This window comes from Dromiciops gliroides, chromosome 4 (assembly GCF_019393635.1).
Source record: "Dromiciops gliroides isolate mDroGli1 chromosome 4, mDroGli1.pri, whole genome shotgun sequence".
NCBI classification, from domain to species: domain Eukaryota; kingdom Metazoa; phylum Chordata; class Mammalia; order Microbiotheria; family Microbiotheriidae; genus Dromiciops; species Dromiciops gliroides.
This window is the reverse complement of record NC_057864.1, coordinates 57,326,339-57,334,586: the sequence shown is the minus strand read 5'-3', so window position 1 is coordinate 57,334,586 and position 8,248 is coordinate 57,326,339.

The window sequence follows — 8,248 nt, the reverse complement described above, 5'->3', positions numbered from 1 at the left end:
TTCAATAACTGTAAATTCTCTTTGGACAGCTAGATGGTACAGTGTTTAGAGTGCCTGACCTGAAGTCAGGAAGTCAGGAAGACTCATGTTTCTGAGTTCACATCTGGCTGTGTGACCCTGGGCAAGTCTTGTTTGCCTCAGGTCTCCTCATCTATAAAATGAGCTGGAGAAGGAAATGACAAACCATTCCAGTATTCCTTGCCAAGAAAAGCCTAAATAGGGTCAGCAAGACTTGGACAGGACTGAAATGACTGAAGAAAACTCCTTGAAACAAAACCCATCTTTTTTTGTTGCTTTTTAAAAAGTCTTTATTGATAATATTTAACCCTTTGTTTCCCCCAGTATCTCTCTTTTCCCCATAGAGCCATTTCATATAACAAATGGCTGTTAAAAGACAAAAAGAACCCAAAAAAGAAACATAATGATCAATTTATTAAAATAGGCCTAAAAATATGAGCAATACACACCACTTGTGGACCTCCCACCTTTGCAAAGGGAACAAATTGGGGTGTTCTTCTCATTTCTCTTCCTTCGAACCATAATTGCTTTTTATAACTTTGAAACACTGACTTTTGATTTTTTTTCATGGTTGTGCCCTTTCCATTACATTGCAAAAATGGGTTGCCTTTCATTAATGCCATATTCTGCCCCTTATACCTAGAATATATTTCCTTCTCCTCACTACTTCTCAAATCCTTGTCTTCCTTGAAGAATCAGCTCAAATCTCAACTCATGTTCTGTGACCCCAGTAGAATATAAGCTCATTCGCCACCTATTGGGAGTTGAAGGAAACTACTGGAGGCAAAGACTGACAGAACAGTAAACCCCTTGCTTCCCAGGAAGGTACTGTCAGCCTCAGACATTATATAGGTCCTTGAGGGAAAAGTTGTTCACTGGAAATTCTCTTGACTCTCTAAGCCTTGGATCAAGTCCCTCCATCTATAAATAAAACTGCTCTAGCCCTGTGAGCCTGAGTGCTTATAAGGAGAACTATTGGCTACTTTGCAGTGGGTAACGTCAAATATTGACATTCTGAGGTCCTACCAGGATGAGGTGACAAGGTAGAGAAATAAATTCCTACATGTACTCAAACCCTTTACATCAAGAGAAAAGTTCCACACAAGGATTATATTCAAACCATCTTTTTCTCTGGATTTTCCCACTTCTGTCAATGTCAGTATCACTCTTGGTTCAATAGATTCAATTCAATAATCATGTTAAGTGGCAAGGCATTATGGAACACAAAAGTGAAAAACAACACAGCCACTCACCCCAAGCAACTTACAGTCTAATATTGGAAGATGTGACAGATTATTAAGCCAGTTAAGATATTTATTAAGCACCTATATGCAGATACTGTGCTAAGTTCTGGGGATACAAGAGAGCCAAAAGACCAGTCCTGCTCTCATGGAGCTCACAGTCTCAATGGGGTAGATGACATGCAAGCAACTATTTATAAATAAGACATATACAAGATAAATGGGAAATAATCAGCAGTACTGGAATTAAGACAGATTGATAAAGGCTTCCTATAGAAGGTGGAATTTTAGCTGGGACTTGAAGGGAAGCCAGAGAAAGCAGGGGGGCAGAGATGATGAGGGAGAATGCATTCTAACATAGGGGACAGCCAGAGAAAATTCTGAGAGCAGAAGGAAGGGCAAGGAAGCCAGTGTAGCAGGATCACAGAATATTGCGGATTCAAGGGGTGGGGCGTTAGAGTATAAAGATTACAAAGGCAAGGGGGAAGGGCAGAGCCAAGATGGTGGAGGGAAAGACATTAAATGCACAGAGCCCCTGACACAATTACCCCCAAAACGCAATAAAATCAACCCTGGAGCAGCAAAAACCCACAAAAAGACAGGCTGAGAATATTTTCCAGACAAATGACAGCTTAGAAGGGGGCTGTGCTGGGTTCTAGTTGAGTCAAACCCCATGATAGTGCTGGCACAGTCCCCAGGGCAGGCTGCACCAGAGAAACTTACCCCCGAGCTCTGAATCAGCACTGTAGCAACCTGTATCTTCTGGAACTAAGCTTATGGTCAGGTGAGAGGGCTGAATGGCTGGCCAGAGCATGGATGGCAGGGGAGGGTTGTGAATATAGGGTGGGTCTGTGGGACCTAAGAAGGAATTCAGCTATCCCACCCCAGCCTGGAACCAGGAAGAAATCTTGAGAGGTGGGAGGCCCAGGTGGGGGAAGGGCACAGGCTTGTCAAAGCTAAGAAACACAACACACAAAGTTATGTTGGCTGGTTAATTAGAAAGTTGGCATGAGGTTATCTTCAGACCACAGAACAGCCCAAGTGAGAGAAAAACCTGGCCTTCCTCAAACCAAATACCGGGGACCCTCTGAAAACTTGGGACAGTGCAGCTTGGAAAGTAGGGCCCTACTCTAAGGAGTTAAAAGTCAAGTAAAAGACCAGCAAGATGAGCAAGCAAAGAAAGTTTAGAACTATAGAAAGTTTCTTTAGCAACAAGGAAGTGTTAAGGGTTAAAATTCTAGCTAGTCTGTCTATAATATTTAATGAGTGGTCCCAATAAATTATAAGCTTTAGCAAGAGTTAGACTTTTAAGCATTTATTAAGGAGAATAAGAATTGGTTAAAGAGAGAGAAAGGCCTAGATTCCTATCTATTAAAGGGAGAGCACATTTCTAGCTCCGTTCTCCACCTGAGTCCAGAGGAAAGAGAGCAGAGAGAGCGCCAGTCTCTTCCTTCCTCCTCCACTAGTCTGCGTCACTTCCTGATGCCAAAGAAAAGACTCCTGGGTCTTGCCTCAAAGACCTTCGCTTCATGGGCAGAACTCTTCCACAGTAAGGTCTCCAGGCAGGTGGCATTTTCCAATCGTTACAGTCCCCCCTGTTGTTCCTCAAGAAACAAAATGTTTCCTTGACGGAACAGTAAAAAGAATATAATAACTATTGCTAACTAATAATATGTGAACAACAGTATAGAAAAGGAAAGAGGAAAGTTTTGTCCAGGAGGGGCGATTTTTGTCCTCATGAACCGACGCTTTGACATTGTCTTGCAAAGGGAGGGCCTCTGCAGAGAATACATATTACAGATGGTGTAGATTATAACAGAAAAAGAAAAGAGAAAAAAAACAAAACAAAACTGTTCATTTTAAAGTCTCTGAAAGTCTTTTCTCAAGATGTCCTCTAGGTGTAGTCGTGGAATGGAAGTCTTTTCAGGGGTTGATGTGTGGATACTGGTAATCAGCCAGGAAATTTCCTAACAAAATTGAACTTAACTCAACTTTAAAAATAGCTTTGTCAATAATCAAATCAAAAAACAATGAAAGTTCTCAAAAATATGTCTAAGGGGAATTCATAATCTTAGTTGTTAACATGAAATATATAATAAAACAAAATTGAAACATTCTCTTTAAAATTATAATATTACTATAGTCCCACTTATGGAGGGTAATTGAGAAGACAATTGCTGTGATATTAATTATTAAAAAAATTTTTATCTTTGTTTCATCACACTTTTTGCATCATCTTGCCTAATTATCCTCATGCCATTATGAGAAATTTTAAATCTAATATAATTAGTAACAGATGTCAAGGCCAAATTCAACACTGTTATTTATCATGACACCTGAGATAATTATGGGGGTTACCATAAAAGAACGGAGAAATGATGGAATATGAGCATTCCCACACTTGAGCAATATGTACTTGCCCATACAGTATGCCAGGCTTAAAAATAGATGGATGGAATATATGTCCATGCCACCGAACATAATTGGAGGAAACTGAGTCAGACTTAATCAGATGCATGGGATTGAGATGTCCATGGCATCAGGCATATAGGAGGAGCATAGAAGTCAGGTGTAGAAGTGAGATGGGTGGGATCAATACTTCCAGCCATCTGTACAATATTGTGGGGAAAAAATAAATAAAATATTAAACCAAGAGAATCCAACCTCAACATTTGTCAAAAAGCCGTTCCCTCGGCCATACCTTGACTTCGTGCATGTCTCCCTTGTGACAGTTCAATGTCTGCTCTTGCATGAATTTCCTCTTGTGATTGGATGGCTCTTGGCCAGCTGGCATCTGATAACTCAGAATAAAGGCAATTAATGTCTTAAATGATAAGTTCCCATAATCCAAGTCTCATATGGATTTAAAAATTGAGGATAATAAATGATTGCAAAAAATGTGAATACATCTTGACTCATAATTATAATATATAATTATGCAACAATTTCAAATAATACCCTTTTTTTTACTTAGTATACAATTACTTTTGTGAAAAATCAGAACATATTTAAATACAAGTTAAAGCACAACAGAATCTCAAGAAAACTTTTTTTTTGAAAAAAAGAAAACTTTTACAAATGTTCCCCTCTTTTTTTTTTTTTTGGAATATGCTTATCAAAAATAATACTTCTAGAATCAATTTACACTTGCCATGGCAACCAATTTGCCAGGGAAATGCTTTAAAGAGTTTGATCAAATAATCAGTTGAGAAAAAATACAAAAACAAACAACTCAGAATATGGGAGCACAATACTCCCTAGAATTTAACATTGTATTATGAAATCAAAAACATCTTGTAATGTTTCAAAATTAGAGAGATGAATAAATAGAAAAAAAATACACATGGAACAATAAAAGACAATGAAATTCAAACTAGGAATCTAAATGAATATGAACTTAATATTAATAAGAGTATTATAAATATAAACTTGATCACATGACTATAAAAAGCTTTTACAAATATTCTCCTTGTTTTAGAAACTAAGTATAAGACACAATCTCAAAAGCATGAAAATCTCTATGAAAATAAACCCATACCATTAATTTCAAAATGTATATGTAATAGCATAGAAATCTATGTAACCTCTGAACTGATACTATTACTCTGAGTGAATTCAGAACACTTTTGATTCCGGTATCTAAAATCCCCAATACTCATATCAATACCTTGCTGGCTTACTTCTACATTTCTGTAAAAATATATACTCTTCCATGGCAAAAAGAAGCGGAGTCTGGAAGTATGATGATGATTGTCATTCTTATTCGGCTTAAGTTTTTCTCTTTAACCCTCTATATTGTCTGTCAGTCTTTTCACATACAAATGCTTTATAAGATTACTAATTAAAGACAAAAGCAGGTTAGCAAAATTATGAACAAAACGAGCATATCTTGGAAGTTAAAGGGTTTTCTAAGGTGTCTCAGAAGTCACAGCCAGCTGGGGAAGGGCTAAGCCTGAAGCTGCAAATGTAGTTAGAGAAAGTTGCACATGAGCATTAGATCTCTGGACTCCCAGGCAGGTGAAGCACATGGGCTTGGCCATGGGAGGAGTAGAGGGTGGGGTTTGGAGAGGGGAGGGAGGGACCAGCACAATTTGAATCAGACTTGATTTTGAACTCAGGCCTGGATTCCTCTTCCCCCACTTTGCCTCCAGGTGCTAGGGGATTAAAAGCTTCTAGAGGGCGGGTCATTGCCTCCAGGCATGCAAAATTAAGCAACAATTAGTGTTAGAACAGGGAAAAGCTGCGGGAATCTCTAGCAGTTTCTCTGAAAAAGCATGGTTGGGAGAGGGAGAGATATTTCCTTGTGTGAGTAAGTTGCTGGCTCTTTTAACAAAAAGAAAAATAGAAAATCCACAAAAACAAAGCATTAACATGATCTTATCCCCCATTTGTCTGGTTAAACAGACTAAAATCAAAAATAGGGTAATTAAGGAGTTTAAAAGGTCCATTTGAAATAATTTAAAGGGAAAACACTGGGGCAATTCAGCAGTACTTCGGATTTTAAGGGTTAGGGTAGGGGGAAATGTCTTACCCAACCGAAAGATCAGAAGTGAGGGTTTCAGCTTTCTCTTCGTGGTCAGCCATCTGTTAAGGGCTTAAAATTCTAGCTAGTCTGGTCTATAATATGTATGAGTGGTCGCCAATAAATTATAAGCTTTAGCAAGAGTAGACTTTTAAGCATTTATTAAGGAGGAATAAGGAATTTGGTAAAGAGAGAGAAAGGGCCTAGATTCCTATCTATTAAAGGGAGAGCACATTTCTAGCTCCGTTTCCACCCGAGTCCAGAAGGAAAGAGAGCGAGAGTGAGCGCCAGTCTCTTCCTTCCTCCTCCCACTAGTCCGTGTCAATCCTGATGCAAAGAAAAAGACTCCCTGGTCTTGCCTCAAAGACCTTCGCTTCATGGGCAGAACTCTTCTACAGTAAGTCTCCAGCAGGTGGCGTTATTCCAATCATTACAGAAGATTGAGGTGCACCCTCAGAAGAGGATAGCAACCTCAGGGCCCCTATATCCAAAGCTTCCAAGAAAAATATGAACTGGTCTCAGGCCATGGAAGCTCTCAAAAGGGACTTTGAAAAGAAAGTAGGAGAGATAGAACGAAGATGTAAAGAAAGAGAGGAAGAAATGGAAAGAGAAATGAGAGCAATACAGGAGAGTCATGAGAAAAAGTCAACAGCTTGAAAAGCCAAATGGAATAGGAGATACAAAGCTCTCATAAAAAAATAATGCCTAGAATTAGGATTGAGCAAATGGAAGCTAGTGACTTTATGAGAAACCAAGACACAGTAAAGCAAATCCAAATGAATTAAAAAATAGAAGGCAATATGAAATATCTCCTTGGGAAAACAGCTGACCTGGAAAATAGATCCAGGAGAGATAATTTGAAAATCATTGGACTCCCTGAAAACCATGACCAAAACAAAAGCTTAGACAGCATCTTCCAAGAGAATGTCAGGGGAAATTGCCCTGATATTCTAGAAGCACGGGGCAAAATAGAAATTGAAATAATCCACCAATCAACCTCCTGAAAGAGATCCTAAAAGGAAAACCTCCAGGAATATTATAGCCAAATTCCAGAACTCCTAGATCAAGGAGAAATATTTCAAACAACTAGAAAAAGGAAGTCAAATACTGTGGAGCTACAATAAGGATAAAATAAGATCTAGCAGCATCTACATGAAAGGACCAGAGGGCATGGAATATGATATTCCAGAGGGCAAAGGAACTGGAACTACAGCCAAGAATCACCTACCCAGCTAAACTGAGTATAATCTTTCAGAGGAAAAATTGGACTTCAACAAAAAAGAGGATGTTCAGGCATTTGTGATGAAAAGACCTGACTGAATAGAAATTTGACTTCAAATACAAGACCCTAGAGAAGCATAAAAAGGTAAACAGGAAAAATAAATCATGAGGGATATCAAAAGATTAAACTACATGGGAAGATAATACCTCTAACTCATAAGAACTTTCTCAGTATTAGGGCAGCTGAAAGGAAACACCTTAGACAAAGGACACAGGTCTGAACTGAATATGAAGAGATGATATCTGTATGGGGCAGGCAGGGTGGGGTGGCTTGTGTCTGGGGCCAGATTTGGGCTCAGGGCCTCCTGGGTCCAGGGCTAGTACTTTGTCCACTGTGCCACCTAGCTGACCCATGATGACATCTTTAAAATAAATTAAGGGGTAAGAGAATGCACTAGAAGAAAGGGAAAGGGAGAGGTTAGCTGGGGAAAGTGTCTCACATAAAAGACACACAAAAAAAGCTTATTGGAGGGGAGAGGAAAAGGGGGAAAGAGTGGGGGAGTAAGTGAGCCTTACTATCATCAGAATTGGCTCAAAGAGGGAATAACATACGTACTCAAGTGGGTATAGTAATATATTTTGCCCTGAGGGAAAGTGGGAGGGGAAGGAGATAAGGGGTGGGGGAGAAGAGGAGAAGGAAGGAAGGGCAGAATGGGGGAGGGAGAAGTAAAAAGCAAAACACTTTGGAGGAAGGTGAAGATGTTCTGCATAACTGCACATGTATGACATGTTGAATTGCTTGATTTCATAGGGAGAATTGAGGAGGGAGGGAGGAAGAAAAGTTAAAACACAGAATTAGCTCAAAGACCTTAATCTCATCAGAGTTGGCTTAAGGAGGGAATAACATACATACCCAATTGGGAGGAGTAATTTATCTAACCCTACAGGAAAGTAGGAAGGGTGAAAGAAAGGAGGGCAGAGTGGGGGAGGGGGCAGTCAGAAGCACAACACTTTTGAGGACTAATAGGGTAAAAGAAGATAGAAAATAGAGTAAATATAATGGGAAGGGAATAGGATGGACGGAAACAGTTATGATGATTAATTATAATGGCAAAAAGTATGGTACCTACTTTGCTGGGCTATTGTGAAGAAAATTCTTTGTCAAGTTTAAGGTACTATATAAAAGTTATGATGAACAGGATGCTATCAGAAAAACCTGGAAAGACCTACATGAACTGAAGCAGAG